This window comes from Panthera tigris, chromosome X, assembly GCF_018350195.1.
Source record: "Panthera tigris isolate Pti1 chromosome X, P.tigris_Pti1_mat1.1, whole genome shotgun sequence".
Classification (NCBI taxonomy): Eukaryota; Metazoa; Chordata; class Mammalia; order Carnivora; family Felidae; genus Panthera; species Panthera tigris.
In genome coordinates, this window is record NC_056677.1 from 22,689,666 (window position 1) to 22,716,321 (window position 26,656).

Consider the following 26,656-nt stretch of genomic DNA (forward strand, 5'->3'; position numbering starts at 1 on the left):
CCTTAGAAAAAAACCCAACAAAGGAACTTAATATAAGTAGTAAAACATGTTCAATAAACATAGAAGTACATACAAAAGTAAGAACAGAAACAAAAAGAGGACATGAAAAATGAAGGGCAGGATGGTCAAATTTAAAGCAAACAATATTAATAGTAACTAAATGTAAAAAGACCTAAACATTCAAATTAAAAGTGCAGACTGTCAGACTAGCTAAGAAAAAAATAACAAAAACTAAGTCCATTATATGCTGTTTATATGACACACAACTTGTATTTAAAGATATGGTTCGGTATGAAATAATAGTATAAAAAAAGATATAACAAACATTAACACAAGCATAAGAAAGCTGGATTGGGTACGCTGATGCTAGACAAAATAAACTTTAATAAAGGAATATAACTGGAAATAAGGGATGTTTTATTGTGATTAAAGGATTCATTTAACAGGCATATTACCAACCTAAATATTTGGGTACCCTATAAACAAAATTCAAATACATAAAACAAAACCTACTGTTTTTATTTCCAGTTCTTAATTATGCTTCTTATGTTTTGGATATATGAGGCCTTTTAAATTGCACATCTGATGGCTCTATTTTCTATTTATCTGGTGTATCTATTTCTGTCTGTTATATAACTTCTATTTAATTTTTTAATTTTATTTATTTTGTTTTGTTTGGGTAAATACAGTTATTTTAATAGAAATGCTATTTATGTTTACATTTAATGGGTTCATTATTCTTTTGAAACAAGTATTTAAAATGTTTCTTATTTTATTTTTTATTTATTTAAAAAATTTTTTTTAATTTAACTTTTAGTTTAACATACTGTGCAATATTGGTTTCAGGAGTAGAATTCAGTGATTCATCACTTAAATACAAAACCTGATGCTCATCACACTAAGAGTCCTCCTTAATATGCATCACCCATCTAGCCCATCTCCCACCCACCTCCCCTTATTTTTTTTTAAGACTTTAAAAGTAATCCCTACCCCCAGCGTGGGGCTCAAACTCACAAACGTGAGATCAAGAGTGGCACACTCCACTAAGCCAGCTAAGTACCCCTCAGTTGAGTTTTAGTCACATTTTTTCTCATACTCTTCCTAGTCATTTTTACTTGTGTGCCAGAAATAATACATGAAAATTACAGAGATAATCCAAATTTAATTTTACTCTGGCTGAGCAACTAACAGCACGGCACTATCATTTTCAGACATTCTTAATCTAATCAGAGATTCCAATGATTCAAAGTCAGGATTTTGTCCCTGGTTAGAATTGGTTGATTTCAGGTTCACTATAGCTTCCAAACCATAACCTTCAGAGTCCCACCCAAACCCCACAGAATTTGTATCTATCTCATCTCCCACCACACAAAGACAATGATCAGTGATGCCTGAACTTGGTTCTCGCTGTACCTTGGTGAACTTATTGGAAGTTAGTGTTGTTTAATTTCCAGTCTCTAAGTAAGCTCTCTGCATCTGCAGACTCTCAAGATGAAAGCCACTTAAAATGCTATATTCACTTCTGTGGATTTTTACTGCGTAATATTTATTTGCCTTTCTTAGTTTTCCAATCTTTCTTCTCTTTCTAGTTTCTCAGGAGAGAGATGATCTGATTTATCCAGTCTACCTTGATCAGATGAGCTCCAACATAGAATTGAATGCATGTTCAAACTTTAGATCTGCATATGCTGCTGACAGCTTCATCAGAGATTATGATTTCTTTCATACAATTTCCTTGAATTCTTTCAGATTTTTGTTAAACCCTAGCATATGATTTTGTTTCATTAATATGTGCGAATACAGGAACCTATACATACAAATATCTGTAAACAGACCTTATTTACTTGATGCTTTTTCCAGTAGGTAATCGATCTAGAATGAAACTCCAGCAAATGGACTATACCTACTACATGAATACTGAATGAAGAAATATTTATTAGCTCAATCAAATAAAATTAATTGGAAGAATCTAAGTAAACTATGAAAAAAAAATATCTGCTGCTAGTGAAGATCATGTACTCTAAAATAAATGGTTTATTTTCCTAATTTTTAATTAATTGGCTTTATGGATAAAAAGCTACAAACTATAGCATGCCACAAAAAAATACACTGTGTTTATGAAGATGTCTGCTTCCAGCAGCGACAGAATGGCCTTTTACAGCATAACCATCCTGCTGAGGAAATCTAGAAAAACTGGAAAAATTATCAGACATTTGTTTGAACACAGAATTTGAAGGGACAAGATCTCAGAAAGAATTGCCCAGATGATAAGAAGGGCTATTTTTGGTTTTTTTTCCCCTTGTTTTTCTCTTAGTTTCAGAGATAGGTGAATTAAATTCTCACACTGTGATTATTTGTCTGTATTTCCTTTTAGTTCTGTCACTTTCTGCTTTGTAAAATGAGGCTATATTGTTATCTAAATATAAGGTTAGGGTGTTTCTATCTTTCTTTTGGATTTAGCCTCTTATTATATTGAAATAAGCCTATTTTTTCACCTAAATCTACCGTGTCCAATATGAAAATAACAAATCAACTTTTCTCTGCTTAACTGTCACATTGTACATTTTTCCCCATTCTTTTCCATAGGCCATGCAGTTCACTTTTAAGATTATTTTGATGTTTTCTGATGGCCTTTGACTTTTAAAATGGAGTATTTAGTCTGTTTATATTTAATATATGGTATATATGGATTTGAATCTTCCATGTTATCATTTTTTCTGTTTGTTCTTTGGGATACAAGAGTAAAACGGAAACAAGAACAAGAACAAAACACATGTGCACTATATAATCCTAGGGAGAAAAACTTGACAGAACTGTACCATTAAACTTGTAAACTTTGGTATACCATAATAAAAAGTAAGGAAAAGCCTTGAATTTGGGAAGTCATTTTACGGTCCATCAGACAAATGTCTTAATCAAAAACTATGTCACAGTTTAATAGCAACTGGGATTTATATAAATCCATCTAATTATTTATAAGCTTGCTTGATCTAAATAAATTTCTTTTCAATTTTATGTTAGAAGTTATTTTAATTACACCGACATCAGTATTTAAGATTCCCCTTGCAGATCATGCTGGGTTGCCATTGTCACTGCAGACATCACGCCATCTCCTGGGATCTCAATGAGGCCAGCTGATGCTCCAGAATGGGAAATAAGCCAATCTGGGAACAGACTGGATCCAGCTTCATTCAACATTACTACCAGTTACTTGATAATGACAGAATGTAACTAGGTGCAATTTATATTGACGCGCCATGCCTTAGGTGGGAAGGACAGAAATCCCAAGAGAAAGCTACCATTGTGGAGAAATCGTCTACCCTTCTGTTTCAGAAAACCTAGCACAGCATCACGACACAGCATCATGACACAGCATCATCGGCCTGTGCCACATACCTGCATCATCACCATGGTTGCGGGCCAGCTCAAGGCTGATAAAGACCTCATGATGGGATTCCACCAGATGTTCCTATTAAAGAACGTCAAGGATGCTTGAGTTTGCACCGATGACATATTCAGACTGCACAACTTCTGCCGACCTTCTCTCCTCCCAGCCACATACTCATGCTGTTTCCCCCTTCGTTCTCTTCCCCATACCATACTTACTCCTCCAGATGCTCCAAATGTTAACAAATGAGCCCCACTGCAGTGGGAGCAGATGCAGTGTGCTATTACTGAGCTGTTGTGCATGATTCCTGGATGCTAGCTAGTTGCATCTGACAGAAGTTTGTGTTGTACCAGCACATGCCTAAAGACTTGAATAACACAAAAGGTCATCTTTTAAAAAAAAAGAATCTACTGACAAGTTGTTCTAGGAACCCAAAGAAGTGAAGGAGAAAGCAGCTGCCTCACCACCCACATATTGATTTGTTTGGATGTTTCAGTGCTTCATGATACAACAAAACGATGAAAATTTTCTTAACAAATAAGATAAAATTCTCATAGAGGTGACTGGCTGGCTCAGTCGGTTAAGTGTCCCACTCTTGGTCTTGGCTCAGATCATGATCTCACGGTTCATGGGATCGAGCCCTGCACTGGGGTCTGTGCCAGCAGTGTGGAGCCCGCTCGGGGTTCTCCCTCTGCCGCTCTCCCACTCACACGTGCTCTCTCTCAAATTAAATAAATAAACTTAAAAAACATAAAATACAATTCTCATAGATGGATCCTTTAAGAGCATAAAATTGAAATCAGTTTCCACAACAGAAATCACCTCCTGGATGACAATCTTTAAAGTGGGTTGGCTCATGTATGCATACCTACTGCCGGTCATCCTACCGGGCAATGAGGCGATTTCTCTTGGTGAAAGCTAACTTATTTCATTTAAGAATTTTTTACGTCAGCATACTAGATCCATCATTTTCACCACAATAATAACATGTTCAAGCTTACTCTTCACTACGACTCTAATATAATTAACTTTACTAAGGCACCTTTCATTTTAGGAAAATTCTAGAATGGGAGCTCGTTCATTTATAATATTAGCTTTATTAACATCTTTTTTAATATGATAAATGTAGCTGTGTGAAAATTATTGATTCCAGGGAGGTAGTGCTGAGTTTTGTTCTGATCTTGATAGCAAAATGCTTTAATTTAATTTCAAGTTAATTTCTATTTAAATATGGAGCTACTGATATCAACACCCACATAACAATAGATTTGGCTGCTTCCAAATAACAAGATTTTTAGGTCGGGATATTTTTAATGCAAAGGATAACCACCTTACAATTAATTTGCTTCACCCAGAGGCTTCAAACAATGATATCACCAAATATTTTTGGAACAGCCATGATTTTTATCCAGATTATAAAAGAAAAATAATTTTTATTTCTCTTAACTATGAAAATTTGGAATGCACAGAAGCAAAGATTTTCACATGAGGCATGTGAAATTACTTGTATCGTATGTATCTACTGTAAGTACCTTTTAAATGAGGGGATATATGGAAAGTTCAAACACTATGACACCTTTAAAAATAAATTCATGACTTATCTGAGTGCTGTAGTCAAAACACTTCAGTACAAATGAAAGAAAACAAAGATAAAACAAATTAAAGAGCTAAGGTTTTAATATTTTAAAAGTATATAAATGTATATTCCAATTACTAGTGCAGGTTCATGAGTTCAATGAATAACTAAAAGTTATAGGCTAGCATTTCAAATCAGGCCCTGATAGTTTTGGTGTTATCTGTGCCATGTCTTCTAGCGAAAAATGTGGAATATCAATAGAGTCTGAAAAAACATGTAGACAAAATTGGGTATTGGAATTTTGCAGGTTTCTGTGTAAGAAAACAATAATTGGCTTCCATGTAGGTGAAAGCATGATCCAGTATCAGGAAACAAATGGTTAAAAGAAAGTACAGATAAATAAAATTTAAGATTAAACTAATGGATGTATATTTATTAATTCAAGATTTTATGGAGCCACTAATTTGTGTGAGACTTGATGGAATAAAACGCAGAACATATATCACCAAAAGAAGTTGTAAATATAATACACAGAGCTCCTTTATCTTTTTACAGCTTCTCCAAATATTATCATCTTATAAAACCATAATGCTATTGCCGGAACCTGGGAATTATCACTGGTAAAATACTACTAACTAATCTACAAAATTTCATCAAGTATCACCAATTGTCACATTAATGTCCTTTCACGACTCCAGGATCCAATCTAGAATGGCACTTTGCATTTAGTTGTCATGTCTTCCAAACTGAGAAGTGTCATGGCCTTGACACTTTTGAAGAGAACTGGCCAATTACTTTGTTGAATGTCCCTCACTTTGGATTTGTGTGATGTTTCTTCAGGATGAATTCCAGTTAAGACATTTTTTTGCCAGAATGCTACAGAAGCAAAAGTGAGTTCTTCTCATTACATCACATCGAGGGGTTCATGATGTTGATATATCTTATTACTGATGATATTAACCTTGATCACTTGGTTAAAGAGGTATCTGTCATGTTTCTCTACCATCAAGTTACTATTTTCACCTGTGTAATTAATATATATCTTGAAGACAGAATAATTATAATGCTATGAGAAAATCTTCATGAGGAATTTGCAATGTGTCATCAGTTCATACATATGTTAAGTATCACTAAAGTAGTACTCTATGTAGAAATTACAGTGAAAGCATAATGAAGTAATAAATTCTAATGAAAATACTAACTTCAAAATATAATTTCATTTTTCCTGCCAAATATTTTCCTTAGTAATATTCATTTACAGAGATTGTCTATTGCTAGTTCTTACATACTTTATTAGTACATCTGCAAAAGCAAAGAGAAACAGCTGAGCAGAGAAGTGTAACGGAATAGCACAAGGCCTACAGCAGAGTCTCTTTCCCCCAGAGTATGCTGATCAGGAAAACAACATTGCCACCAGATCTCAGTGAAATCAGTTCAGCAAAAAAACAGAGTAAAGGCTTGGCCCCCTTTTCAGTCTTCTGTACATTGCAAGAAGATTCTGCTTAAATGCTAATCCTTTTACTTGTTATTTTGAACAAAAACGATCCCTATTAAAACTGTCCATAATAAGTCCCTCTCTCCCTCTGTCACTCTCACAAACACACACATACACACACATCATATGTATTATGCACAAGCAAAGTTCCAGTGAATCATTATTTACAAAAACAGGTGGTGAGCTGGGTTTGGTGAACAGGGCCATAGTTTGCTGGTGCCTGCTTGGACCGCTCAGAGCAGAATATCTCTGCCTTGACACTTTTGATACTTGGGCTGGGTAATTCTTTGCCTTGGGGAGCTGCCCTGTGCATTGTAGAATCCTGAACAACATTCCTGGCCTCTACACACGAGATGCCGGTAGAGCGCTCCCACCCCAAAAGTCATCACCCCAAATGTCTAGAGATGTTGCCAAACGTTCCCTTGGGAACCAAATCACTCCCAGTTGAGAACCACTGCGCTCCAGTCTTCTCCCCAGAAAAAACAGACTTATTCCACTTTTTCATTGTTCTTTGTTTTTTTCTCAGTACCTGCTGGCATTTCTGAGTTGAGAACTTCTCTGACACTCAAGGTGGGATACACAGAAGGTTAAAAAATCTCCAGAGGACTCAGTTCTGACTCTCTTCTAGAATGCCAAGAGCCCTAGCTGAGACAGTCTCTTCTCCACCTTTCATAGTCTTCTGCCATTTGTTTCATTTATCTTATCCAGGTTTTGGGTATAAGAAACAGAAAGAGTACAATAAAATATTTTATACTCCCAGATATGTAGTCTTAAAAGATGACTCTCATCTGAGTGTATGTAGTGTCATGCTTAAAAAGTGGTTAAAAGTTCAGTAGCCAAGTACAATGAATTATGAAATCAACTCCTGGGTCTGCTATTTAAGGGATGTGAAACTCTGGGCAGGATACACAGCCTCTGCTACTCAATTTTTTCAGATAGAAATTTATAGTGGCATTAATATACAACTCATAGTTGCATGTAGTATTATCCTCATTTAACTCTTAAGGGTTAAGTGAGTTACTACATATAAATAACAGGGACCAGTGTTTAATAGTAAATAGTATGTATTAGATATCACTAGTATCATTTTTTTAAATTATAATTATCTGGAAAAGCACTGACAAGTAACTTGACAGACATCATGCCAATGATTATTAATACCCACAGCCTCTCAACCCAAAGTGAAAACAAGAATCATCAAAAAACCAATTTTTCAAAACTAGAAGCACTTGAATTTGAACTAATTTAATGCACTATTTTAAAGGGTTGAAAAGTGGAGAATTTGATATTTTAAGGTATTTCAAGCATGAAGAATATAAATGCCAAAAATACAAGCGCCCCATTACAGTGTTTTCCTTTAAGTAATTCTTCTCTCCCCTAAAAGACAGTAGCAGAGAAAGGACTAGTGTTTCATTAAGGTGGTACGTACTCACATTCTCCCTAGAACAACTTTCGCCTCCTGTGCAAGTGCACACATTAATCTCTCTTTATGGAAGGACTTTCACCCCTTGTCAACGTGTAGAGGAAAGGTTTTTCCATCCTTCAAAATTCATCATATGTCATGTAAGGTTATAAAGCTAAACACTAGAAGAAAGAAACCCACACACAATTCACACAGCAGAAGAGAGAAAACAAAGGAAGCGTTTAATAAAAAAAAAAAAAAATAAGAGAACTAAGATCAAATATTTGTATATCTGTAAGCAGAAATGCAATAAAAGTTCACATACTGAAAGGAACAGGTTGAACGGATAAAAACAACACTAGCAAATATATCCTGTATCTAATGGGTATATCTAAAATGATTTAAAGGTAGGGGTGCCTAGGTGTCTCAGTTGGGTAAGCGTCCGACTTCGTCTCAGGTCATGTTCTCACAGTTGGTGGGTTCGAGCCCCGTGCTGGGCTCTGTGCTGACCCTGCAGACCCTGGAGCCTGTTTGGATTCTGTGTCTTCCTCTCTCTCTGCCTCTCCCCGCTCACGTTCTGTCTCTCTCTGTCTCTCAAAAATAAATAAAAACGTTAAAAAAATTTTTTAATAAAAAATAAATAAAATGATTCAAAGGCAAAAGTATGAACCAACCTGTGTCATGGTATTAATGCTAGAATTCTTTTTTTTTTTTTTTTTTTAATTTTTTTTTTCAACGTTTTTTATTTTATTTTTGGGACAGAGAGAGACAGAGCATGAACTGGGGAGGGGCAGAGAGAGAGGGAGACACAGAATCGGAAACAGGCTCCAGGCTCCGAGCCATCAGCCCAGAGCCTGACGCGGGGCTCGAACTCACGGACCGCGAGATCGTGACCTGGCTGAAGTCGGACGCTTAACCGACTGCGCCACCCAGGCGCCCCAATGCTAGAATTCTTAAAGAAGAAAAGAAAGGGCATGTTATAAAGAGCACTGCTGACACTGATAAAATTTTGAGATTAATATTTAGTTACTCAATAACAAAATGTTTAAAATATGAAATGCAGAGTGCAAGAACAAAATTAAGGGAAACCATGAAGGAGAAACAGATTTTAAACTACCATGAATAGGTAATGAATAAGTCACATAATCTTCTTGAGTAGTTTACCATATAATCTAACAGGAAAAAAATGTAGTAATACAATTAGTTCTGTCTTATTTTGAATTCTCCCAGATGTAAGTCTTAAGACAAGAATTCCAGTAAAATGTGTTTATTAGAGGAAATAAGAAACACAAGTAAGGAAAAGTTATACAGTGAAAGGAAAGCATCCCATAAAGGGTGCATAATTAAACTACCTGTCACAGATTAATCATACGGGAAAAACTCTGAGAAATGGTATAAAATATGACCAAATTTATCCACCCCAGGGAGGGAGGCAGCTAGGGTATTTATTTATATGCCATACCCCAGCAGTCCTCGGTTGATAGTTGTGGGGCATGTGTAAATTCAGAGCTTCTGGACTACTCACGGGAACAGGATAGGCTTCTACGATTTCAGAAAAACTCTGTGTCAGATATGGACACTTGCAGCTGGAAGATCAAAGGTGCACAATGAAAACAGTAGAGTCTGAGGGATACGAACCGGGCACCACAGGATAAGGCAACTGCTAAAATGCAGCATATGTTAGATCACAAAGGAAATTACAATATATTTAAGGAAGTAAAAAAGGCCATATTTCCCAACCACAGTGGTGTAATATTTAAATTTTTCTTAAGGTTTATTTATTCTTTGAGAGAGGGGAGAGAGAGAGAGAGAGAGAGAGAGAGAGAGAGAGAGAGAGAGAAAGTGCGCGTGAGGGAAGGGCAGAGAGGGAGACACAGAATCGGAAGGAGGCTCCGGGCTCTGAGCTGTCAGCACAGAGCCCGACACGGGGCTCGAACTCACGGACCGAGAGATCATGACCTGAGCCAAAGTCGGACACTTAACCTACTCAGTCACCCAGGTGCCCCTACAATGGAGTAATATTTAAAATTGAGGAAAGAAAATCTAAAATTATCTCAAAATACTTAAAAATTACAGGTAAAACACTATTGTACAACTCTTAAAGGTGAACTACAAAGCAAAACTACACAATATAGACATAATAATGATAAAGGACGTATGTTTTAAAAACAGATAATGCTAAACCTAACCTTAGTAAAAAAAAAAAAAAAATCCAGAGTCTTAAACTCATATATTCCCAAATAAGAATTTTTTTTTAATTGTTGCATTTTCAATGTTAAAAATTTTGGGAAAAACATCCCCACATATGGAGATGGAAATAACAAAGTAAAAATTTAAAGGCTTAAATCAGTAGTATTATTAAAACTTCAAAACTAGTTAGTTTATACATTTTAAGTGATAAAATGGTACTAGGTTAATATATGAAAATTTTTGCTATGCTGGCAAAATTAAAAATGAAGAAAGAAAAAAACCAGAAAGGAACTTAAAACATATGTATCAAAATTCTTTAGAATAATTTGTGTAAAATTCTCTGCAAACCAGGATTAAATGTATTGTATTACAGAAATAACATAAATTACCAAAATTAGTCCCAGAAGAAATGGAAAATCTAAACAAGCCAGTAATTTCAAGCAGATTAATTCTAAACTATTTGAGAAAAAAACCTCACTAAAAACTGAGAGGCCCAGATGGTCTCATAGTAAGTAATTTCAAACCAAGAATCTAATTCCAATGCAATTTAAAATTTTCCAGAGCAGTAATTCAGGTGAAGCTTAAAAATATTTTTTGATGTCAGAATAATACTGATAACAAAATTCAAATGAATATGATTTATTAAAATCAATACTCAGGTAAGAAATCCGGTGTTAAAAAAGAGAACACACTGGTATTTTAAAATAACTATATAACTTTAGGGCAAAGATTTTACATGTTTTGTTTATTTTTGAGTCTCTAGCATCCCGGAAAATACCTGCCAGACTTTAGGCACACAATAAATATTGATGGTATGAATGAATAATGACAGAAATACAAGGGTGGTTCAAAATAGGCAATTCTAGTAAATATATATATATATATAAAGTAATATACATTACAATATGTATCACATCATATATTATATATATATAATTTAATTAGATCAGAGGGAAAAAAATGTATGATTAGCATGTTGCATTAAAAATATACACAGAATAATATTCAGTCCTGACTTTTTTTTTATTAAAATATGATTGGCATATAACATTGTATAACTTTAAGATATACAATGTGTTGATTTGATACATTTATGTATTGCAATGTGATTAACACTGTAGAGTTAGCTAATACCTCTATCATGTCACATAATTACCATTTCTCTTTTGTAGTGGGAACAATTAAGATCTAGCCTCTTAACAACTTTGAAGTTTGTAATACAGTATTGTTGTCTATAATCACTATGCTGGGCATTAGATCTCCAGGACTTAGTTATGCTGTTTAAGGATAAAACTTGGAACAGGTAGATAAATATGTCCAAGTCTTCATTTTCAAAAATAATTATCTGTATCTATATTGAAAATCAAGGAAAGCATCATGCCTAATGAGAAAAAACACTAGAATAATTTCATGAAAATTTAGAGAAACTAAAGAGCCCTGAATATTTAAACTTGTCATAAAATTCCAAGTTCTTTCAAATGTAAGCACCATGTTTGTGAATATGTGCATGTATGTATAAAAAAACCACAAGATATCAAGTAAGAAAAAAGTGGAAAATTTATAGTCAGGCAGTTAAGAAAAGAAAAATACAAATGACTAAAAATATAAAAGACATTTAACTTAAAGAAATGCAAGCAACATTTTTTTCAACTATAAGATTATAAAAAGTAAAATGATTTGGCACATGGTGTGGAAAAACCAACCATTTTAAAACTACTTGTTGAGTACCTTAATAACTTTAACCTTTTTGGAGGCCAATTTTTAATGTTCAAGAAAATTTAAACTCCAGAACCTCCTTGACCCTGCAAGTTTTGGCTGGGGAATTACCCCATCATCTTACTGAAAAATGATGACAAGAACTAATTATAATATCGTTTAAATTTTTATATCGATTTCAACAGCGAAAATCAACCTGCATGTCCAACACCTGAAGAATGATTAAAAGCTTATGTGCATCCATTTAATGAAATAGAATAAAACCTAAAAAAAAAAAAAAAAGATTTAGGGAGAATTCCACATGCTGCTATAGAGTGTCCTCCGTTACAGGTATCTACAGAAAATGGTAATACCTTTTAGGAAAGGAGATAAGGATCCTTATAGTGAAGCACAGTGGAAAACCTTAATGTTTATAATTTCATATGCTTTTTATCCTATGCATATAACATATGTTTCTGTTAGTATGTGTGTCATATCCATCTACATAAGTATACATATTTAGAGATTGGAAAAGAGTTTCCTATGACAGATTATTATAAAAAGATTAACTGCACATTCCACTTAAAATATTTATATTCCTTGGTATTGGAAATAAAATAAATATAACACACCATCCTCAGGATCTACCATATACATGTAATCATGTTGCTACAGCACAAGCAATCTCAGATTATTCAAGTCTAGAAAATCACAATTTTATTTGGTAACTTTTCGAAGGGGGTGGAAACTATGTTTGTGTTTTGATAATGACAGAAAATCAGTTATCTGTAACAAGAGTCACTTATTTGATTTTTTAAAGGATTTTATTTTAATTCAAGTTAGTTGACATACAGTGTAATATTAGTTTTAGATGTACAATATAGTGATTCAACACTTCCATATAATACCCAGTTAGTTATATTAAACACTCAGTTATTTTAAACTTCATAATCTGACAGTTCAGAGGTTGTTAAGTGTGCAGCAAAGTCTTCTAAACGTATGTAGCCCAGTGTGGCCTTTTCAGATGTTTTGGCAAAGTAGACAAATACTCAGGCTACCTTTTTTTTTTTTTTTTTTTTTTTTTTTTTAGCAAACCCATCATAAATGTATTATAGCTTTTTGGAGAAAATTATCCAGATTAATTTTGAGAAATAAAAATCCTCAGTGATAGATAGAAAGGAGCCCCTAATGTTAGTACAAAAGATTCAGAGATTTGGTTGTGCATTTGCAGAAATACAGTAGGGAAACTTTAGACCTAACTGAGGTTTTGGATTTATATTTTCATTCTCTATTCTTATTAAGGCATTAGAAATCCAAATATTAGAAAGAATGCACAATATAATAAATAAATCACACCTTATTTATTTAACAAAAATGTATATAATTTAATTCACTTATATATTATGGTCACTGTCTTCCTTTAAAATATTGCTGAGTAGTTTTACCTAACTACAGCTAAAAGCAATAACTTGAGAATCTATTCTTGGACCAAACACCCAAAAGAGATATTGGCCACTCGTGAATAAAGCTATAGAGATGCAGAACTGAGTAAGACCTTCAAGGGGAATTTAAAAGTACATCCCAGCTGGTATATAAATAGTGGTTCTGGCTATCCCCTAGAACATACAGTTCTCAGTAAATAACAGACACATAAAATGTAAAACAAAATCAACATAATTATAGCAAAGATGTATACTATGGAATAAACCAGGAGAAAAAAAAAGAAATACATTTCTAATATCCTAAAAACAAAAAAAAAAAATACTTGTTAGATAGTATTAGGGTACTACTCCTAAAAGTATTTCTATTCAGTAAATTTAAGAGGTTGACTTGAAGCTGATTCTGCTCCCCCATGTTCAATGCAAATAGCCTCGTGTAGTTGAAATGGTAAGTAATACTAAGAGATCAGTATATTTTGATAAGTCTTCCAATCAGAATAATTTTAGCTACAGATAAAACCATTTTATGATTTTGTCAATCTTTTCTGCTATCACTTGTTTAAAATGCTATCATGAACCTTAAAATATCAAAACTTTAGCAATTAACACATTCTAGAACTGCAAAAGATATGAGGCTCAAAATTATATTCATTGATAAACATGAATCCCTATTTTTTAATATTCACAAGGGTGAAAACTGTACAAAATAAGTTAAACATATTTTTCATTAAAATTTCTTGCTCAAATGGTCATTTGAGGCACAACATATCTTTTAAGGGCAGCTGTACTATTAAAACTGTGTTTGTCCAATGTATGAATATCATTAAAGCATTTTTCTTATAATGTTGATTGTGTATATCAAAGACAGAAAAAATTCTATAAACCTGGTCAATATCATTTATTAAGCTCCATGAAAACACAAACCAGATAAATGTTCTTCAATGCGTTTCAAAAAATATGGTACATAGTGGCTTATTCAATGCATGTTTGTTGAACAAAGGATTAAGTTATATATATTTGCCAATTACATTCATATTCCATTGGCCTTAATTATATGAAAAAATTAGTAGAAGAATTTGCTGTATTTTTAAGCAAATAAGACCAAAATACAAATGAACTTCCTATTATGATCAAACCAACATGTAAATCACAGCAGAATGAGGAACTTAAGAAGGGTATTGTAAATCTTGGTATTGCACAGCACATATGTGGGCAAAGAGAAGACAGTTATTGGATGAAGGAATGAATGAAACCTGAATCAAGAATCACAAAAAATAGCCAAAGAGTTTTGTACCTCAACAGTCGAGTAGGTCAATATAATGTGATAAATCTAACAGCAGTTAAGTCAAACATGCTATGGGAGCACCTATGAGAAGTGTTTAAATGAGAACTGAAGTGTCTATTCATGTCTTCTGCCCATTTCCTCACTGTATGAAATCCTGCCACAGGGATATTAGCATGAGCTAAATTTTGGTGCGTGAAAATTTAAAAACTCTGAGAAAACAAAACAGTGCATTTGAGAAACCACCTTTGCTTGCCATGGCTGTAGAAGATAATTTAATAATCATCATGGAGAAGTTAATTAAAAAAAAAAGAAAGTGAGAAAAGATCCATTAGAAATGGCAGTACGGAAAACACTGATAACTTAGTGTCTGTTAGTACTTAAGGGTGTATGTGTTTAAGTAACTCTAATTTAATTGTGTTAAATCTATATACCAATTTAGGGAAAACTGACATCTTAATAATGGTCAGTCTTCCAGTCTTCCAATCTATGAACATGGCATATCTTTTCATTTGCTTAGATCTTCTGTAATATATTTAATCAGAGTTTAGAAGTTTCCTGCATACTGATCCTGCCCAGAGTTTGTTAGCTGTACACAGTATCCCCCTACCCATCTGTAATGATGTATCTACTGTCTCATTCCTAATGTTCATAAATCTTGTCCTCTCCATTTTATGGTTAAAAAATTTATTGATTTTCTCATTGAACCAGCAATTGGTTTCATTGCTTTTCTCTACTGTTTTTTTTTCCATTTAATTGATTTCTACTCTTATCACTTTCCTTCTGCTTGTTTTGGATTTATTTTGTTCTTTTCTAGTTACTTGAAGTGGGTGTGTGGATTATTGATTTAAGACTTTTCCTCTTTTGTAACGCAAATATTTAGTGCTATGGGTTTTATGCTCAGCATTTCTTTAGCTATATACCAGAAATTTTGATCTCTTGCATTTTCATTTAGTTTGATGTACTTTCTTAACTTCTCTGGAGACTTCTTCCTTGACCCATAAAATATTTAAAAGTATGTCATCTTAGGGTGCCTGCATGGTTCAGTCAATTAAGCGTCCGACTTTGGCTCAGGTCACGATCTCACCGTCTGTGAGTTTGAGCCCCGTGTCGGGCTCTGTTCCAACAGCTCAGAGTCTGGAGCCTGCTTCTGATTCTATGTCTCCCTCTCTCTCTGCCCTTTCCCTGATCATGATTTGTCTCTCTCTCGCTCTCTCTCAAAAATAAAATAAAAACATTAAAAAAAATTTTTTAAAGTATGTCATCTTATTTGTAAGTGTTTTGAGATTTTTCTGTTTCTTTCTATCATTGATTTCGAGTTTCTCTCCATTATGGTCAAAGAGCGTACTTTTATTTTTATTTTTTTTCAAATAAGGAGCGTACTTTATATGGTTTTAATCCATTTACATTTTTTGAGGTTAGTTTTATGGCACAGGATATGGCCTGTCTTGATATATGCTCCTTGTGGAGTTAGGGGAAAAAATGTGTATTCTGCTGTTGATTGGAGTGCCCTAAAAATGTCAATTATACTGTGTCATTTAATGATATTGTTCAATGAAGTAGACCTGAAGCATACAATTCAGTAGGAATCCCGGCAATGTAGACTGATTGAGATTAAAAAAAAAAAAAAAAACTTAAAAAAAATGGTTTCTTTTGTATGCCCTATTTTGTTTTATAATTCAAAGTCTGATACATAGTTTATAGCAGGAAGGGAATTTTCCATGATTATCATATTCAGGTTGTAGCTTAAAATATCTAAAACCAATATATACATTATTTCATTGCTTTTATATCCTATTGCTACTTATGCATTTAATACAGCTTTTGGGGACATAAAGCAAGGGGCAACAATGAAGATTCCACAGAGTAACAAAATCATTTTTCCATGAGGTTTGTGTATTACTGCAGTGGATATTGTCAGCAGAGACTAGGAAAATCATAAGGGGATTCATCTTTGTCTCCATTTAGTGGCTAGTATTAGCTCCCTCTCAAAAATGTGTTTACACTAAATTAATTTTGTTTGTAGCCAGGAATGGTTAATTTAGCATATCACAGCAAACTAAATCATACCCACGTTGCTCAGAATAATCAGTACACAGGAAAAATAAACTAAGCTAGTATTAAATGAATATGAAGATAAGAAATATTGAAGAGATATGTAATACCTTTTGAGTCTTTAGTAACTTGGGTAGGATGGAAAAATTTTATAACTTGCCGGAGTCCAGCTCCAGCAGGTCCAGAGGTTCCCGAAGGATGAACGGCGTCGGTGAAAAAGTGAAACTAAAACAAAACCAAAATAAAAAACTAAAATAAAAAACAAAAATAAAAATGGACACAGTCAACAGCAGTGTGTTGAACTGGCCGATTTATTGTAGCAAACGTGGCATTATATTTGCTAGTGATTTCCTGGTAGCATACGTCGTCTATGTTTTCTGGCATTACCCAATTCTAAAAATTGTTCCTTTGTATAATCACCCAATAAGGAATAACATGATTGTTTTCTCATAACGTTCCCTCCTGCCCTTTGCTTATTGATTAATTTCTTTCATTGTTTTTATTATGTATCTATGTTTATCTATAATCTATAAAGTATTTGCTTTGCTGTTTTCGTGAAAGGTCATTTATCTCTCAACACCTTAAGTAGAACAGTTACAGGAACATGACCTCTTAGTTGTTTCCCGGAACCATTCGTGGTTTTGAAGAACAAAAGTGTTCACCTGGGTCCAAGGTGCCAGGAAGGGGGCCAAGAGGGCCTTAGAAACCCACGCCTAATACATTCTCAGAGAGACCATGAACCTAGGAACCAATGAACCATTCTGTAGCTTAACTGACTAGGTTCAGTCATCATCTGGAATGCCTCCGGGGGGCCAGGTGGGCCTAGGGGTTGAAGTCACCTGTGCCCAGAGATACACTCCTTAGTTGCCAGAGTGAGGCTTTCAAATCCATTATGTCTCTCCTTTGTTGGCTGCCTTTGCTGGCAAATGCATGAGGCTATCCTTCCTGTAAGTAGAGGAGTCTCCATAGGGGATGGCAAGGGCTAGACATAAGGCCGCACAATTTCTGGCGGAACCTTATTTTCTTTCCTAATGAATGGTTCTTTTCCCAGGGGGCCTGTCGAGGGCCATTCCCCAGCAGACACTACCCCAGGTAGTTTTAAGGCCGAATTACCTAAAAGCGGGAGTACAAGAAGCTTCGCTGTCCGTGGGCCGCCTTGCAGTCACCAATCCGTCCACAGCCCGGGCCCTGCCACTCAGGCTGGGACAGCTCGGCTTCCAGCATTAACTTAACCAAAATATTACATTTTTAGAAAAATATTAAACAAAAGGTATCATTTGTAACTTGGTCATAAATATTTCTAGTAGCATTCTTTGGCTTCTGTGCTTATCACTGCAGTCTGGAAAAGTTGAAGGATTTGAGGACTACATTCCATTATCATGCCTCTCTCCATTTACACATGAGCTTAATTATAAAACTCCTCACGAAGTACTATAAAATACACTGACGGTTTTATTTGAGCTAAGGCAGGCCTATAAAACAGATAAATCTGTAATAACTGTTAGTACATTAGTAGTATTGTTTATTAATATATGTAGTTGCAATCAGCCATCACTGAAGAAGCCTTATTGAAATAAATCTGCAGTAATATACAAACTAAAGGATAGTACATAAGCCTTCTTAGTCAATTAGAGTTTACATGGTCAATAAAGCACACAGGACCACAACAGCACATTTCATTTTTTTCCCTAGGAAATCAATATCCACAAAAGAAAATAAATGTCAAATTGAAACCTTGAATTTTGTGATCATGAGGTAGATTGGAAATAGCTCTGGACTGGTGCTCAAGGCACTAGGATTCTAATCCAATTTAGTCACTATGGTTGACTTTGAAAAAGTAACACCATTTTAGAGACTTAGTTTCTCTTCCTAATTTAATTCATGGTCTTGTTACTGAAGGGTCACTGAATGCACATTTCTAAGAGAGGACCACAGGATTTAACCTGTAGGAAGAGATTCACCCTAATTATTGCCTGTAATCTTTCAAAGTCCTAGATGTGTCTACCAGCTTGTGTGATTTTGTTATTGTTGCTAGACTCAACAGTAGAAATATGCGTGAAAGCGTGGTCAGCATATAAGAATCCTTATTACCTTGCTAGTGTCACAAGATAAAAATAAAGAACTTCTGTGAATCTAAAGCCAAATATATTCCAATATTTGATAAATATGGAATTAAGTACAAAAAGCGGCTGCTGTCTCCGCCCATATACTCACTGTGACTACCACATTTCCTTGAACATAACCTTGGCTGATATTATTATTTTGGACTTACTCTTCTTTATTACTTGGATTCCTTACCCCTATTCATGTCATAAACTTCTGTTCATCTTTAATACACAAATCAAAAATTCTAGGCTGATATTAAGACATCTGAGTAACTGAAACCTTTGCTGGTCTTATTCCTAACTGCCTCACAAAAGGAGTGTTTGAAACTAATAATAAAAAGAGAATATTTTCTAAAACCGGAAGTGTTTTATACGACCTCTTATAATAACAGGGATAATTAAGATAAAAATATGTTAGCAGCAGATTTGATATTAACTATCCCAAGGAAATGTGCATAATTTGGGCAACAATATTAACCAAGAATCCTGTTAAGCTTGTTAAGTATCAGCTTATGCCCTATATTAATTAATTGGCCTTAGTGATTGAGAAAGAGCCAGAGCCAATCAATGTATCTTGAGTATCTTCAAACACTGGGTGTAGATAGCTTTTTGCAGTTGATTATGGTCAAGGATGAGTCAATGAACAATAATTAAAGCATGGATTTTATTAGAATAAACTACAACTGAAGTAAAGAGAAAAAGTCCAGGAACAGCCACAAATATGTATGCAAGAAAAAAGATAGTAATGTGTAAGAAGAGTTAAGCATTCCACAGGAATTAAAATATACTCACATTGCCATTCAAGAGTGGAAATATATATATAAAAAAAGTTACTCTTAGATCTCTAAGGTTTCAGTAAATAGAATAAACAACCAAGTACTTCAGATAAGAAAGTTGACTGAAAATATTTTCAAAGGTCACAAGAAAACAAAAACAAAATAACAACATAAGAATTGGAAAGTGCAGTTGAAAAATACTGGCAGTTATTAATAAAATCACCTGAGTCTTTGACAGACTTATATATCCAACTGTCAACTTCATGTATCTACTTGGACGTTTAATCAACGTCTCACACACAACACAGCCCAAACGAAATTCCTGACATCTCCCTCCAAGATCTTCACTTACAGCCTTTGCCATCTCAGTTAACAACAACTCCATCCTTCTAGTTGCTCAGGCCCAAAACCCTGGATTCATTCTTGATGCCTCAATTTACCTCACAGCCCTCCTATCATTAGTTACAACCTCCTTTCGGCTCTATATAGTGGATGCTGCGTTATGCCACTTGGACTCCCCTTCATGACAGAAGGGTTGACTCCCCCCAGGTGCTGACTGGTGCTGAAAGACAGCTGTAATCTATCAGCTCTCCTCAAAAAGTGGCTCCCCTGAAGGAGTTAGCTTGCTCAAAGCCACTGTTACTTATCCATGCGGTGGTGCTAAGGTATACAGGCATGCCTCCCTCGCCCCAACGCTGGACAACTGTGTAGGGACATCTCGGCTTCAGAGCTCTCCATTCAGTTGTGTGAAGCTTTCACTGACACTGACACAGCCTGAGCTCCCCTTTCTGCCAAATCTTGCCTCCTCCCTTTCCTTCTGATGTTGACACCAAGAGCTCTTCCTAATAAAATCTGTGCACACTCATCTTTATCTTCTTAGGGAACCCCACTTTTGATAGTTGGGCCAGAAGTGGTCAGAGAAGCAGCTATTAAGGATTTTCAACTGTTCGGTGAGCAATGAGGATGCCATCACTAATGGTAGTTAGAGCGCACATATTCCCTGGCACAGGTAACAGTAAAAATTAAAAAAAAAATTTTTTTACATTTATTTATTTTTGAGAGACAGAGTGAGACAGAGTTCGAGTGGGGAGGGGCAGAGAAAGAAGGAGACACAGAATCCAAAACAGGCTCCAGGCTCTGAGCTGTCACCACAGAGCCCCACACAGGGCTCGAACTCACAAACCGGGAGATCATGACCTGAGCTGAAGTCAGATGCTCAACTGAGCCACCCAGGTACCCCAATAGTAAAAATTTTACTGTGGTTAACTGGGGTGGTATTCTAGTAAAAGGAAATGAACTAGTAAGTGTGATGATATACCATATACTAGGCATTTGAGAAAAATGAAATAAAGTTTCAATAAAGACAGTGGAAAAAGATACTGCTAAATATAATTGACACTTGGAGAAAAGTTTTTTTTTTTTTTTAATTTCTTTGTCTTGTTAAAGGCTTAAAGTGATTAACTGACAATTAACAGCAAAGAGTAAAAACTAGAGAGCCTCCTGGGAAGCTTATAAAAAGGTTCTGTCCCCTGTGGCTGGAGGGCAGCCAGGTCCAGCAATTAGGCGAAAGCTGGCACAGCGCAAAGAAAGATTAAACTCCCCCAAAAAGTAGGTCTGCAAAACCAATATGAATGGATGAACAAAACATAGTATACGCATGAAATGGAATACATTTGAGCAAAAAAAGAACAAAGTCCCAATACATGCTACAGCATGGATGAAGCTTGAGACAGTATGCTAAGTGATAGAAGCCAGTACCTAAGGACCGTATTTTGTATTTTCAATTTGTATGAAAGTTTTAGAAAAACCCAACTACAGATACAGAAAGTGGATGAGCAGTTGCCTGGAGCTGGGAGTGAGAGTGGGGACTGACTCCAAATGGAAATATGGAAAGCTTTTGGTGATGTGTTCTGGATTGCAGCATGAGATTAACAAGTGCACAGAATTACTGAAACTCATTGAACACTTACAATAGGTGGCATCACTGATGTGTGAATTATACCTAAATGAATTTGATGAAAAATAAAAGCAAATCCAAAAAACAGAAAATCAAAATGAGAAAGAAGGGTAGGGTGGGAGAGAGAGAGAGAAAAAGAGAGAGAGAGGGAGGAAAGGGGGGAGGGTGGGAGAAGGGGGGGGAGAGAGAGAGAGAGAGAGGGAGAGAGGGAGAGAGAGAGAGAGAGAGAGATTAAATATCGTTATGCGAATGAATTTTCTCCAACTACCTTTGGCTGTATTAGTCATCCCTCCTCTTTGCTCTCATATTTTATCCATCCATTCAAAGATTTATTGAGAACTACTAAATATCAGTCTTATGCTGTTTATTCGTAATACAAGGAGAACAAGGATATGATCTGTGCTCTAGAGGCATTTATAGACTAGTGCGGGAAACACTGATGAAAATCAGTTTCATTGATGAAAACTGTGTATTACATTGTCCAATCCTGGTATGCACAACAGTTAAAGGAAACAATGGAAGAAATTTTTAAAAACACCTATATTACACTATTTACCTGGTTGAATATTAAACATGTATTTTGGCTTATGATTAATGACACTAACATTATGCTGTGACTTCAGTGCGGCAGTGCATGGAAAGTATTTTAGAAATAAAATTGTGTTTTATTTTTCTCAAAATCATTCAGATAGGAGAATGACTCAAGATAAGGGAATAGATTCGAGAAATAGTAAGCAAACTCCACATGGACATATTATTATCTAGGGAAGAGCTGTGTTACTTTATACATCTATAAATACATTTACATATTCATACATTATGTACAAATACCCACAACACTATTACATTTCATTTATTCTAGTTTCACACTTCTTAGATTTTATCTTTCTGGAACTCAGCTAGGAACCAGGAAGTAAATAACCAGCAGATGTTCCAGATCATTCCAAAGAAGGCTACCCCTTTACTGCATAATTACTGCCTGCTATTTTACACCAGAGCCTTGAAATTACAGTTTTATTTACTTAATGCAAAAATTTCAATAACGTGCTCAGGTAGTTTTTTTTGTTGTTCTATTTTGATTTTTAGTGCCCAGCATATCAAAAATAGCAGGCTCTAAGTAGGCTGCAAGTGCAGGAGGTGTTTAAAAACCAGCAGGAGCAGTGACAATGGTACGATATGGTAGAAAAGGAGAATAATGTATAAAAAAAGGAGAAACTGAATTCTAGTATAGGATAGAGATGAGAGTTAACCAATATTTGTGTAGTGTCTTTCAGATTCCGAATTACTTGCAAATTAGTTGTTGATTTAATTCTCATAAATGTCCTTTGAAGCTGGCATTATTATCATCATTTCACAATTCATGATTTAAACATCAGATCACCAGATATTGCACAAATAAGAATCGGAGCAGCAGGTCTAGGTCAAATCCAAGGTCAGTGCTGTGCCCGATTACCATCCTACTGATGACCCACAAGTTGCTATGAAAAACTGAAAGTGAAATCAATATTCTATGGTTATAGAGCATGAAATCAATACCACATACTGATTTCTAAAATGAACTACTTAGATTTGCACATAAACAGGAATATATCAAATATCTTAAGATTTCTCTTTTACTGAATAGCTCTTCTGTCATTATTGATAGACAAGGTACCATTACAGAAATTTCAAGTAGTTATTCATAATAACAAATGAACACCATGATTCTGCCACACTTGTGATTTAGATTTTTTTCTTAATATGGACCTCTCCAACAGTATTTCCATTTTAACAGAACTCCCTTAGGGAAATATCAATACAGGCTATAGGGGAACCTGGGTGGTTCAGTCATTTAAGTGTCTGACTCTTGATTTCAGTTCAGGTAGTGATCTTGCAGTTGGTGAGTTTGAGTCCCACATCAGGCTCTGCACTGGAAGCACAGAGCCTGCTTGGGATCCTCTCTCTCCCTCTCTCTCTGTTCCTCATGCACACGTGCAAACTCTCTCTCTCAAAAAATAATATTTATATTAAATACATAATATATATAATGGATAAATAATATAACATATATATATAAAATATATATACAAACACACATATGCTATAATTCATTTTCTTCATCTGCCATCTAAACTTTTCCAATACAGAGGTTTGGTAATTGCTCTATAAAACATGACAATTACCTGTCACGACAGAAAGATAAGCATATATATGCTTTTGCGTTAAATGTGTGATTACACATCATAAACATAAACACACATACATCGATAGTAACAAGGATGGGGGAATCTATCTGTAAACTGAAAAAATTGTGACATTTCAAATGGAACAAAATCTATTATCCAATTTTCTTGCCCTTCTTAGATTCTGAATTCTTCCTTCTGCCCCTGTCAATTACATATGCCATTACTTGATACCGTTAGCTTAATCTATGTTAGAAGTATACCTCTATTTTTCCCAAGTTCCAGAAACTGTATTCCATACAGAGTTTTCCTTTTATATTCCTTAGTATTCAACACACCTCTTTTTTTCCCTCAATTTATAAGCCACCTACATGGGAATTGTTTTTATAGTTATGTTCCTCCAACTCCTGCATTTTTTTTTTTTTGCAAATATTGAATGTATCAGGAAAAAAACACATTAAAAAAGGAGACATCTATTCATGAAAATCAAAGTATGACCACAATTTTTATGAGTTTTTTTTTTTTCGAACAACAAGTACTGAGAATTAAAATTTTAGCCAGATGGCTTTCTTTGGGGTCCTCTTTATAGTGGGCAAAATGACTTAAAGATTATTATGATCACGTTTTATGCAAATTACATTTTTACATCATCTTAATGTACATATAATGATAGCTACTAAGTACTCTAGCTTGAAACAGACAATTATACCACCTGCCCCTCAACACTAACTGAAATAAAAGAAGACCTTACCATTTCAAATTAGACACACAAAAGGACATTCTCTCTTTTTTCTCTAGATACAACCTGAAAATAACATGTATTCCAACAGCATATCATTTTCTCTTTCACCTAAACATCTTGTTACCCATCTTTTCCCCTGATCCATACAGTGCTTGTGAATGACTACTTCTTTCCAGTTGTAATTAGACCAGCATAGAGTGTTTTTGAGTGTGTACCTCTTGATTTTGGTTCAGGTCGTGATCTCATGGTTCGTGAGTTAAAGCCCCACATTAGGCTCTGTGCTGACAGCAAGGAGTCTCCTCTTTCTCTGCCCCTCCCCCAACTTGTGTATGCTCACTCGTGCACACTCTCTCTCAAAATAAATAAATAAATTTTTTAAAATAAAAATTAAAAAATGAAAAACAATAAAAAGCATACCTAGAAACAGTCTAGCAGGGAATCCACTCTCCAGTTTATTTCAGGCTTCTTCACTCTCTATTTGTGGCAGCCTGATTCTCAGATGTTCCCCAGTGATCCCTTCCTTCTCTTGGTATTCATGTCCACATTGTATCATAGTTGCCTCATGTAATCAACAGAATACAGCAGAAGTCATGGTTTATCACTTCAGATATTAGATTTTAAAAGACTGGCATTCTCTCTCCTGAATCATTTGCTATAGGGGAAGCTAGTTGCTTTGGCGTGAAGATACTCATAGAAGCCTATAGAGACACACACATGGCAAGGAAATGAAGTTTGCCAACAATCACATGAGTGAGTATGGAAGTAGATCTTCTAGCTTCAAATGACTGCAGCCATAACCAACCTCATGAATGCAACCTCAGAAGAGATCCTCAGCCAAAATGACCTACTTATGCCACTCTTGAATTCTTGATCCACAGAAACTGTTAAACAACTGATACTGTTTCTTGCAGTTACTAACTTTTGGGGTAAATATGCTATGCAGCAATAGATAACGAATACAATATTATACCTAGAACGTTCATCTGCACAGTATTTAAAGGATTTTGAGACCGTAACCTTGTATTATTTAGGATAACTATTGTTAGCTGCTATAGTACACGAATACATCAAAGTTTATTTCTTGCTCATGCCACAGTCGAATTCAATTCTAGTGTTTCTGCTCAGAGACTTTCCCTCAAAAGTACACTGTGGATCTGGATTTCTTTTTGGCAAAATCTTACAACTAAAATTTATTCACTTCTAGCTCTACGTGAGGGAGAGCCAATGAACACGAAGAACCCATACCTATCCCTATTGCCTTGAAGCATAAACAATACATCATTTCTCTCATGCCATTATTAGTAAAAACTCAAGTACACAATTCTAGCCAAATTGCAAGGGAAACGGGTGAATGAACTCATCTGGATGCGAGAAGAGGAAATGTTTTACAAGTAACATTGTCTCTGCCATGTGACTCATCCCTTAGGGCTGAAGTAGTGAAGGAGGGATGTTCAATACATTCAAACAGAAGTTTTGTACTATAAAATACTCCTTGAATTTCTGTTTCTTTATGTATTATTGACAAAGTCAGAATATTTTTAATACTTTGTTCAATTATTTAAAGAAAATGATTTCAAGTTTGCCACCTACATGACAGTAACTTTTCAATGTTTCTTCAGAAACTGCCTTGAATGAACTCCATATACAGAAAGGAACGCAACATACCAGTTATCTTTTACTGAATAACAACTATGAAACTTCAGTGGCATACAGCAGTAAGCATTTATTACTCATATGCTCTGTTGGAAGTCAGCTCAGCATTTTTGTCTATCTTAACTGGGCTCACTCACATGTGCTGAGGTGATCTGAGGGCCAAATGATCTAGGATGGCTTTGTCTGGGGTGACCTGGGTGACTTGGCTGTGCCCAAATGTCTTTCATTCTCCATTAGACTAGGTCAGGAATGTTTTCGTGGTAAGGACAGAGGCACAAGAGAGTGCACAACCTAACGTGCAAGCCTATTTCAAGTCTCTGTTTACATCACATATGCTAACACCACAGGGGCCAAACCAAGATAAGAAGGGGGAGGCTACAGATAATATGGCACAGTTCATGGATACAGGAACAAGTGAAAGATCAGGACATCAGTGTAATCTACCACATATTTGCATGTCCTAAAACATGAATAACTAAACAAATAAATGTAAGGAGAACACAAACTTCAATAAACACAATCTGTAATTGTCTCTTTCTAAAGATGGCAACTTTGGAATGATTTTGATTTGTTTACATCGAATTTTGTGTATAATGAAACTCAGTATCTCAATTTGACAAAAATGAGCGTGAGTATGCTCTTCTTTAACTTTCAGTAAAAGTTCTGGTCAAGAAGACTATGCTATTATTAAATTTGTTTTAACTGGGGTGCATGGGTAGCTCACTCAAACGTCCGACTT

At 35.1% G+C, this 26,656-nt stretch overlaps 1 pseudogene; it reads left to right on the plus strand.

The window, feature by feature from the left end:
* The first annotated feature begins 3,147 nt into the window (after positions 1-3,147).
* On the plus strand, positions 3,148-3,637 carry LOC102967985 (annotated as a pseudogene).
* Positions 3,638-26,656: the final 23,019 nt, after the last annotated feature.